The 12,082-nt window shown below is 34.2% G+C and overlaps 1 long non-coding RNA gene across 3 annotated transcripts in view; it reads right to left on the reverse strand.

Moving 5' to 3' along the window:
- The window catches only part of LOC127711201 (uncharacterized), a 221,135-nt gene that overhangs the window by 96,478 nt on the left and 112,575 nt on the right, over positions 1-12,082 (reverse strand). The gene's annotated exons all lie outside the window — the stretch shown is intronic.

The following is a 12,082-nucleotide window of genomic DNA, read 5'->3' on the forward strand; positions in this document are numbered from 1 at the left end:
ATCTTACGACTAAGATTAATTGTTCATGGCTAACAAACGATGAAAGTGTCTTTGTAAGCTCTCTCTCTCCCTCTTTCTCTTTCTCTCTTGATGAAAAGGCAGCTATTTCATTCACGACTAAGGGGTTAATTCTGATTCCTTGAAAATTGTTCGCCTAAAGGTTAGAGTTATTTAACTTAAAAAATCTGTGTTTCCTGTCTTAGGTGTAAAAATAATGTATCTTGACACAATTGGTACATGTAGTTAAAAAAAAAGAGGCGAAAGATACCAAAGGCCAAAGGAACATTCAAAATCATTAGTCTAAAATAAACAGACAACGTCATGGCCAAAAAAAGAAAAAGACAAACAGACAAACAACAGTACATAAAACACAACAGAGAGAACTAAAGACTGAGCAACACGAACCTCATCAAAACTTGGGGTGATTTTTTCACTGAATAATTAAAATATGATTAACATACATGTATCTGCAAATGCCTAAATATGACTTAAGGATGTTCGCTACTCTTGTTTTTGACTTTCTGTTTGATATTCGGAATCCTTTGTTTAATCAATGTAATGCCAATACAAATTTTGCCCACTAACCTTTCTGTTTCTTTATATAATTTTAATTCATATAGTTTTAAAATCCATTTTTGTCTCGCCTTGACGGAGTAAAAAAGCGAGACAAAGGTATGCTGTTTCCGGCGTCGGCGGGGTCAACAATCTTTAGTTTGCAATTAGGTCTATAGTTTATGGTGAACCACAAGTAGTAGGTCAATCATATTTGGTATGCAGTTGTATAAGCATTGGCATATCTCATTTCCATGGAGATTATTTGGCTCCGCCCCCTTAGTCATGGTCTATTGACTTTGAAACTTTTGCTTAGTTTACATGTATTAGTTTGTGATTAGATCAGTTTAAGATGAACTGCTAATGTTAAGTCAATGATATTTGGTGTGCAAATTTATTGGCATTTGCAAGTGTCGTTTCCATGGTGATTATATAGTCCCACCCCTCTTCATGGTTCATTGACTTTGAAACTTTTACACGATAGTTTACAAGTTAATGTTTGTGTTTAGGTTTGTTTAAAGGGAACGACTTATAATAGGTCAATGGTATTTGGTATGCAGTTGTATTAGCATTGGCACATCTCATTTCCATGGATGTATATGGAACGCCGACACTGTCTTATTATGACATTTCTCATTATATGATGTTCATTTGCCATTATTTGATGTCATTTTACCCTTATATGATGTGCAAATGACATTATATGATGTGCACTTGTCCTTATATGATGTACACTTATCATTATGTGATGTGAACTTGTCCTTATATGATGTACACTTGTCATTATATGATGTGAAGTTGTCCTTATATGCTGTTCAAACACGTTTATATGAGGTGCAAACATCTTTATATCATGTCCACAATTCATTATATGATGTGCTTTCTCCATTATGTTATGTGATTGAGTCCTTATATTATGTGATGCTTTCCTTATACGATGTAGAAACGGCATTATGTGATGTGCAATCACCTTTATACGATATGCAATCACCTTTATACGATATGCAATCACCTTTATATGATGACAATTTGACCTTATCTGATGTGCAAATTATATTATATGATGTGCAAATTATCTTATATCATGTACAGATGTCTTTATATTATGTGCAAACTTCTTTATATGATGTGAACTTATCCTTATGTTATGTGCTAACATCGTTATATGATGTGGTAAGGTCATTATATTATGACAATGTAACATCATATGGTGTGGTTCGGTTTACATCTTTATATGATGTCAGAACATCATTATGATGATGTCGAAACATCATTATGATGATGTGCATTCATCGTCCTGATGGTCAATGAACATGATTACGATTAAAGCGATTACTCACTACGTCAGAACTGATTCCGATCTGCTTCTACGAAAAAAGCAGTTCTGTATCTATGTCGTATGAAAAATGGATGAGATTTTGAAAGAGTTAAACCTAGGCACGTTGGTATCGCGTTTTAAAGATGAAAAAATAACACCAGATATTGTCGGAAAATTGTCCAAATTTGAATTGCAAAGTTTAGGCTTAATCGATAGCTCTAAAATAATGAATTTACGGTTAAAGTGTTTAAATTATGGATCTTCTACTTTGTGCCGAGCACCTGGAAGTCCAATATTTCAGATACCAGAGGATATTCTACACTTTTTTCTTGAATGCCAATTTACTGTTACTGATATAGCAAAGCTCCTATCAGCTTCTGAAAGTACAGTTTATAGGAGAATGCGGCAATGTTATTTAACTAAAAAGAACGTCTCAAACATTTCGGATGAAGATTGAGATTCCTTAATACAGGAGATAGTTCAGGAATTTCCCCGCTGCGGCGAAAACATGATAAAAGAATTGTTAATGCAAAAAACAGCTATACAGGTATGTTGAATACTCTCTTTTTTATTTTTATATTTGATTTCCTTTCTTCTAATACCAAATAAATCACACAGTCACGTGTTTCATAAAATTAATTGTTACCAGGTGGTGAACATGGGATCTAGTCGTTGTAAAAAAGGGGATGGGGTTGGGTGGTATTGCGGTTGGAATTTTCAATTTGAACCTTTTTGCTAAAACTGTTATTTTTTGTAGCATGGACATTAAAGTTCTTTCTTGTACACAACTACTTTTAGAACTGTTTTGCATTTTGAAAAGCAGAAGAATTTTTATTTTCAATTTGTCTTTTGCAAATCAACTTAATTTTTTTTCTCCCGAAATCCTTTAGCCACTAGCCCGCCTCCATACCGAATGGTCATGCCATACATTTACAAGTATTATCTATTAAATATGAGTGAAAATGTAGCGGGACAGTAAACTAAACATAAAATTGTCACCAAACGAGCATCCAGTTTTCGGGAATGGATAAAAGTGTAATTTCCCATGAATATTGTTTCACTTATAGAGCAAAGATATAAAAGATGATGGCAAAAAGAATAAAAAGTGGAAACGATGAAATCGTCAAAAAGATTACAACCCGACAAAAATTTACAAAACAACCTAAGGCCACCAGTGGGTCTTCAATAAAGCGAGAAATCCCGCACCCAGATGCTGGCTTGAGAAGGCCCTGAAACACTTATATAAAAAAGAGATGTGGTGTGATTGGTATGACACAACTCTTCACAAGAGACCAAATGACACAAAAATTAACATCTATATAGGTCACCGTACGGCCTTCAACAATGAGCAAAGCCCATACCGCATAGTCAGCTAAAAAAGGCCCCGAAATGACAATTGTAAAACAATTCAAACGAGAAAACTAACGGCCTAATTAATGTACCAAAAAATGAACGAAAAACAAATATGTAACATAGCAACAAACGACAACCACTGAATTACAGGCTCCTGACTTGGGACAGGCACATACATACATAATGTGGCGGGGTTAAACATGTTAGCGAGATCACAACCCTCCTCTATACTAAATCAGGAAAATAGACGCCACTCTACACTTCGAAACACAGAGATGAACCAAAAGTATAAAACATACAAGAATAACAAATGCTTAAGGTTCTGGACTTAGGACGGTCGCAAAATACTAGTAAGGCGAAGTTAAACATGTTTAGTGAGCGCTCAATCTACCCGCTCACCTTGAGCCAATGTACACATATTTAACTTCAACGTCTACAATTTTGAGTGTCAATGCCAAAGAATAAATTTTGGGATCCCTAAAAAATTTAGCATTTTCACAATTTTATATTTTCCATTAATTCGAAAAGTCCGTCACAGCTGTTTAAGTCATACTTTAGATATTGAACGTAATCAAACTTTTCAGTCGAAGGTTTTATTTTGTTAAAACATGAATCTATGGTGGCATATATCTGCCCCTACTTGTCACTTAGTTAAGTCGTCATAATAAGCTAAATAAGTCTACTTGTCACTTAATTAGATCTACTTGTCACTTAGTTCAGTTCACTTGTCAGATATATAAGTCTGTTTTTACATGTCATGAAATGGGCAAAAACACCTAAAGATGTTTTTATTTTCTATACAAAATAGTGTCATTTTATTATCTGACAAGTAGACTTAATAAACTTTCTCAAAATATGTTGCGGAACAGATTTTTCCCGAATGTGACCTACCGAATTAGACTTATTACAGGGTTTGTACTAACATGAGCTACACTATGGCTGCCACATGTGGAGCAGGATCTGCTTACCCTTCCGGAGCACCTGAGATCACCCCCAGTTTTTGGTGGGGTTCGTGTTTCTCAATCCTTAGTTTTCTATGTTGTGTTTCGTGTTCTGTTGTTTGTATGTTTCTTTTTAGCCATGGCTTTGTCAGTTTATTTTTTACTTATGAGTTTGAATGTCCCGTCGGTACATTTCGCCCCTCTTTTACTCCAGTTTAAATCTCCGGAAAACGAAACATTGATATGTACATGTCACTTAAGTTAGAGCACCATCAAGTATGCTGTTCCTTTTAACCGATGTTTTAATACTCAAGTAATCCGTAATATTAGTTCAAAAGGAGTAATGCATATTGTGTCTTCTACAAAACATCCTTGCCCAAGACATGCTAAAATAAATATGCTTACAAAATTTCATTTGTTTTTGTATTCATATACATGAAATATATACATATATATATAAATATATATATATAGATCTAACCACTTCATTCTTTAACAGGTGACTATAGAATGCGTTTAAGAGAGAGCTTACATCGGCTGGATGACATTGGAATACAAGATAGAAAGAAGAGAAGGTTGCATAGAAGTATATACAACGTTGATGGTGTAAATCATATGTGGCATATTGACACAAACCACAAGCTTATCCGATGGAAATTTATTGTGTTAGGGGGAATTGATGGCTTTAGTAGATTTATAACCTTTCTCAATTGCAGGGACAACAATAAAGCTGTTACATTACTGGATTCCTTCAAAAATGGTGTAGCAAAATTACGGAATGCCTTTACGTGTTCGATCCGATAAGGGCCTTGAAAACTGCCTAGTTGCTGATTACATGATCAAAGATCGAGGTCCTAACCGTGGTAGCATGATAACAGGGAAAAGCTGTCACAATCAGAGGATAGAAAGGTTGTGGAGGGATGTTTTTGAAGGTGTATTGTGCTTTTATTATGATCTTTTTCATTTCATGGAGGAAGAAGGCTTTCTTGACAATTCACTTAGCGACCACATGTTCGCTCTACATCATGTATATATATGCAAAAAATCACGCGATGTAAAAATTGAACATATGGGCACGGGCGTGGGGAAAACACCGCCTTCGTACTGCAAAATCGTCTCCTCTTCGATTATTTACTGCAGGTATGATTAATAATCCACCCGATTTTGAAATTTTTGACATCGAAAATTACGGTACAGAGGGAAATTATGAAGATACTTTAAATGACTATACTGGCATAGATGATCCCAGGCCTATACTTGATTCACAGGCGTTTGTTGTAAATGAAACATGCCAAGAACAACTAAACTTGTATTGTCCAAAAAATTGGAGCTCTGTATATCATGGAATCGACGTATATCTACAAGCATTACATATTATCGAGAGGAATTCCGGAATTATTGAGTGATTATAAACGAGTTAACCTTTTTCAGTGTAGGACATATGTATATCATCTTCTCATTTTTATCTTAAGTGTTTGGCAATAAACTTTCAGACAGATTGTGAAATTGAAAGAGTTAGATAAAACCAAACTGGTTAAGCATTATGTTGTTGAGAAATAAGAATATAAAAAAAAAGCTGTTACAGTTTACTATTTCAAAGATGATGACTTCCGAGATTGTTTTATTCCTTTTATGTAATTTGTACATGTCATTTTATGCTTTAAATACAAATGTTTATCGAACACTTTGATTGAATCAAGTATATAGTTGTGGTATGTAGTTTAACTCTTGTCCGTTTTTCTGTCATTTAGTCATTTCACAACGAACGACTTTCAGGACTTCCGATATTCAGGCGATTTTTGGTATACATGCCAGTCTTTAAGGTAACAATACACAGTTATCAAACAAAGTGATAATTTACCCTCATAAATATTAGCCATCCTCTTTTCCTTGCTTTTAAATAGTAAAAGCTTAATGTTTGTATAAATAAGAAGATGTGGTATGAGTGCCAATGAGACAACTCTCCATCCAAGTCACAATGTATACAAAGTTAACAATTATAGGTCAATGTACGGCCTTCAACACGGAGCATTAGCTCACACCGACCAGTAAGCTATAAAGGGCCCTACATATCCAGTGTAACACAATTCAAACAGAAAACCAACGGTCTTACTAAGTATCTATTTACAAAACGAGAAACATCTAATATATGTGCATATGTCTATAATCAGAATCTTCGAAAGATTCTATTTCCAATGCTAAAAAGGGTGAAATTTTATTTATTTTTGGTGTATCCATGGCAATAATCTGCATGTATTTGCTATAAAATAGTGCTAAAATGGGGGTGAAGGTGTCGTTTCCCAAAAATTTTGTCCCGGCAAACTTGAATTTCAATGGCCTTGAGTGATACCTTTTCTGAATCTATTTACATACATATATCAAAATATGAAAGAAAAATCATATGTCTTTCGCCTAATTTTTTTCGTAAAATTGCGTTGAAAAGTTGGAATAAGATCCCAGTTAAGGTAACCAGTCAAGTACCCACGAATGTAGTACTTAAACTAGACAAAATGATGCCCCCCCTCCACACTCCACTCTGAAGTAACTGTATTATAACAAAGTCAATGTAGGACTTTCTTTGAGATATTATTGTGTCTGGGAGACACAGATGATGCCCCCAGAGATGCAAAGTGTTATTTCGGAAATGTTATGCATGTATATACTCCAAATATGACAAAGTTCAACGATCTCCCAAAAGAGCAAATATTGATAAAAATCAAAACCCTGACCACATGCACACCTTCAATATATGAGGGGGTGGACAGCTATTGAGGGAGGTGGGAGAAGGAGGGGCGGGAGGTGGGGGAGGAGGAGGTGGGAGAAAGGGGGGCGGGAGTTGGGAGACAAAAAAAAAGTGGGAGAGAAATTACTAAAAAAAAAAGTGGGAGGTGAGAGATAGGGAGCGGGAGGTGGGAGAAGGATACACCCTGTCCACTCCCTCATATATGTACAAACAGCCAGCAAAGTGAAAACTTCTTAGCATTGAAACTGTAGGAGTTATCCGGAAACGATATGCACCTCTTGCAAGTATATACTCCAACTAGAGGCTCTAAAGAGCCTGTGTCGCTCACCTTGATCTATGTGCATATTAAACAAAGGACACAGATGGATTCATGACAAAATTGTATTTCGGTGATAGTGATGTGTTTGTAGATCTTACTTTACTGAACATTCTTGATGCTTACAATTATCTCTGTCTATAATGAACTTGGCCCAGTAGTTTCAGTGGAAATTATTTTGTAAAAATTTACAAAGTTTATGAAAATTGTTAAAAATTGATTATAAAGGGCAATAACTCCTTAAGGGGTCAATTGACCATTTTGGTCATGTTGACTTATTTGTAGGTCTTACTTTGCTGTACATTATTGCTGTTACCAGTTTATCTCTATCTATAATAATATTCAAGATAATAACCAAAAGCTGAAAAAATTTAAAAAAATTACCAATTCAGGGGCAGCAACCCAACAACGGGTTGCCTGAATGGTCTGAAAATTTAAAGGCAGATAGATCTTGACCTAATAAACAATTTTGATTTTGAAAGATTTGCTCGAAATGCTTTGGGTTTAGATATATGAGCCAAAAACTGCATTTTACCCTATGTACTATTATTAGCCATGTCGGCCATCTTGGTTCGCAGGCGGGGTCATCAGACACAAATTTTAAACTACCCTTATGATGATTGTTTACAACTTTGGTTAAATTCATCTTAGTAGTTTCAGAGGAGAAGATTTTTTGTAAAAGATAACAAAAATTTACGAAAAATTGTTAAAAATTGACTTTAAAAGGGCAATAACTCCTTAAGGGGTCAACTGACCATTTTGGTCATGTTGATTTATTTGTAGGTCTTACTTTGCTGTACATTATTGTTGTTTACAGTTTATCTCTATCTATAATAATATTCAAGATAATAACCAAATACGGCAAAATTTCCTTAAAATTACTAATTCAGGGGCAGCAACTTAACAACGGGTTGTCCGATTCATCTGAAAATTTCAGGGCAGATAGATCTTGACCTGATAAACATTTTACCCCAGATTTGCTCTCAATGCTTTGGTTTCAGAGATATAAGCCAAAATCTACATTTTACTCCTATGTTCTATTTTTAGCCATGGCGACCATCTTGGTTGGTTGGCCGGGTCATGTTGACTTATTTGTAGGTCTTACTTTGCTGTACATTATTGCTGTTTACAGTTTATCTCTATCTATAATAATATTCAAGATAATAACCAAAAGCTGAAAAAATTTCAAAAAATTACCAATTCAGGGGCAGCAACCCAACAACGGGTTGCCTGAATGGTCTGAAAATTTAAGGGAAGATAGATCTTGACCTAATGAACAATTTTGTTTTATGAAAGATTTGCTCGAAATGCTTTGGGTTTAGATATATGAGCCAAAAACTGCATTTTACCCTATGTACTATTATTAGCCATGTCGGCCATCTTGGTTCGCGGGCGGGGTCATCAGACACAATTTTTAAACTACCCTAACGATGATTGTTTACAACTTTGGTTAAATTCATCTTAGTAGTTTCAGAGGAGAAGATTTTTGTAAAAGATAACAAAAATTTACGAAAAATAGTTAAAAATTGACTTTAAAAGGGCAATAACTCCTTAAGGGGTCAACTGACCATTTTGGTCATGTTGACTTATTTGTAGGTCTTACTTTGCTGTACATTTTTGTTGTTTACAGTTTATCTCTATCTATAATAATATTCAAGATAATAACCAAATACGGCAAAATTTCCTTAAAATTACTAATTCAGGGGCAGCAACTTAACAACGGGTTGTCCGATTCATCGGAAAATTTCAGGGCAGATAGATCTTGACCTGATAAACATTTTACCCCAGATTTGCTCTCAATGCTTTGGTTTCAGAGATATAAGTCAAAATCTACATTTTACCCCTATGTTCTATTTTTAGCCATGGCGACTATCTTGGTTGGTTGGCCGGGTCACCGGACACTTTTTTAAACTAGTCTTACTGGCTGGTACAGTCGATACAAAAAATAAAATAAAAAATGTCATTGACATTCTACTTACACCGTTGAAGTCAGTTTTGGGTATATATTACCCCTTTTAGGCTTCGTAGAAATATACACATATTCTTAAAATCAAATTCTTTGTCCACACAAGTAGAAATAAATATATCAAAAAGTTCAAACTGCTTAAAAGTCCTTTAATTTATTACATTTTCGCCATCACTTTAGAGGAAATAAGTTTTGCTAAGGCACTAAGAAACACGAATTACTCATGATTGCCATTGTTGTTGCTCAATAATGACGAAATGAGGAAACTTTATAAAGGCTTCTTGTCAGACGGACGCATGAATGACAGCCACCAAGTGAAAACAAAACCTCAATAGGCCTTTGGTCAGCCCAGCTAAAATTTGATCAACTATTAAAAATAGGTCATTAGTCCAATTCTAGGCTTTTATTTATCAAATCAAAACATTCAAATTTATCCTAACAATTGTATTCTTTCTACATTCATGTAACATGATTTATTCAACATACATGTCGTCAAAGATCTGCATCTGATAACATACGACACGTTGATATACTATCAACTTTGCCTTCCATAAACGTATCTATCAATTCTTCCAAATTAATCTGAGTCAAAACCCGTCTAACAGCGTCTGCTGACGTCGACGCCATTTTAAAATGATAGGTTTTCGTAGAAGCAGATCGGAATCAGTTCTGACGTAGTGAGTAATCGCTTTAATCGTAATCATGTTCATTGACCATCAGGACGATGAATGCACATCATCATAATGATGTTTCGACATCATCATAATGATGTTCTGACATCATATAAAGATGTAAACCAAACCACACCATATGATGTTACATTGTCATAATATAATGACCTTACCACATCATATAACGATGTTAGCACATAACAAGGATAAGTTCACATCATATAAAGAAGTTTGCACATAATATTAAGACATCTGTACATGATATAAGATAATTTGCACACCATATAAGACCATTTGCACATCATATAAGATAATTTGCACATCATATAATATAATTTGCACATCAGATAATGTCAAATTGTCATCATATAAAGGTGATTGCATATCGTATAAAGGTGATTGCACATCACATAATGCCGTTTCTACATCGTATAAGGAAATCATCACATAATATAAGGACTCAATCACATAACATAATGGAGAAAGCACATCATATAATGAATAGTGGACATGATATAATGATGTTTGCACCTCATATAAATGTGTTTGGACAGCATATAAGCACAACTTCACATCATATAATGACAAGTGTACATCATATACGGACAAGTTCACATCACATAATGATAAGTGTACATCATATAAGGACAAGTGCACATCATATAATGTCATTTGCACATCATATAAGGGTAAAATGACATCATATAATGGCAAATGAACATCATATAATGAGAAATGTCATAATAAGACAGTGTCGGCGTTCCATAGATGTACCTCAGTCATCGTTCTTTGACTTTGAATATTTGCATAACTTACATGTTGAAGTATTGCTATTTTAATTTCAACATTTGCATAATCAAAATTACAAAGAGGTGAGCCAAATCTTTGTGATAACAGTTTATTTCAAAATATGATAAAATCCTTGTTATTTTTATTTTTTCATAGTGTTTGAAAGAAAAAAGGTTAAATGTATGAGAAACTATAGACAATAATTCCCGCCAGAATATGTGTCAACAGGACACAATGCCCCGCTCGAACTATCATGTGTCAATGTGTTTATGGTCAGTGAAATGTGAAATCTTATCGTTTGGCATTAACTTGAGAAGTGTGACTCCCAATAAAACATGTGCAATAAGATTCAACTTAAGGATGTACTTAGGTGAAATTAAAAAAATCTAGAATTTAAAATTGATACTTTAAGTTAGAAGAGCATTAGTTAAGGAACAAAATAAGCTAAAAATATTGATATGTTATGGAGCTCCTTCTCGAGATATTTTATTTTTTTAATGGAGGGAAAAGACTGACTCGGACTTTTACCTTATATTTGCATTGGTATTATTTGGGTCTCAAATCGAAAGAAAAGAAATCTAGAATCTGCTTAAATTTTGGTAAATGACCTTTTATTTAGCTATTAAAGTCTTATATGAAACGAAAAATGGGTGTTATGGGGCAAACTATTTTACCCTGAATCGTAGGAAAAAAACAAGGAGTTTGAAAATCTGACAAAAATTCCTAAACCTGACCCAAGTACATCCTTAATGTGACTACAACTTAGTTTGTGCTAAGGTAATCTACATGTACTTAACCAAAAACCATCACCTGAGAATGTACTAATTTCGCACTACCACATTTCTATGTTCTGTGAACCATTAAATTGGGGGCAAAACAGTAATTTTGTAAATAATTCGAAAGATCAAATCATAATTACCATGTAACCAAACTTCATGGTAAATAACCTTTATTACAAATTTTAACATGACACTGAATAGACTAACGGACGCACGCCCTGTACTTCTGTACATATGGCACAAAAATCTAAAAAAATGTCGAGAATAATTATAGGATTGAACTCATTTATAAAGAAGTTATTGATGTGTTAACTTGGATGCTGACTTTCAAACTCTAAATAAAAGTCCTTTGGATTTGATCCTATAAGAGACATTTTAAAATTGTAAAAAAATCCTCATCTTGTGCAGTAAAAATTATGACCGGCTTTGATACATCGGGATTGTCAAATCAGTCTACGTATTGACTTTTCTTTACCTCGGGGCTGGGAGGAGAGGTTGCGACTTGGCGTTCTATTACAGTTTTTTTTATAATTTTTTTATGATCTAAGTTTAAAGATTTATGAAACAGTAGATATCATTGAAAAATAACACTTTTATCCATATGTAATCAGGAAAATGATAGAAGTCTAGTGGTTTGAGTCATCTTGTTCAATG

The sequence above is a fragment of the Mytilus californianus genome, unplaced genomic scaffold (genome assembly GCF_021869535.1).
Source record: "Mytilus californianus isolate M0D057914Y unplaced genomic scaffold, xbMytCali1.0.p SCAF_8, whole genome shotgun sequence".
In the NCBI taxonomy this organism is placed as follows: Eukaryota; Metazoa; Mollusca; class Bivalvia; order Mytilida; family Mytilidae; genus Mytilus; species Mytilus californianus.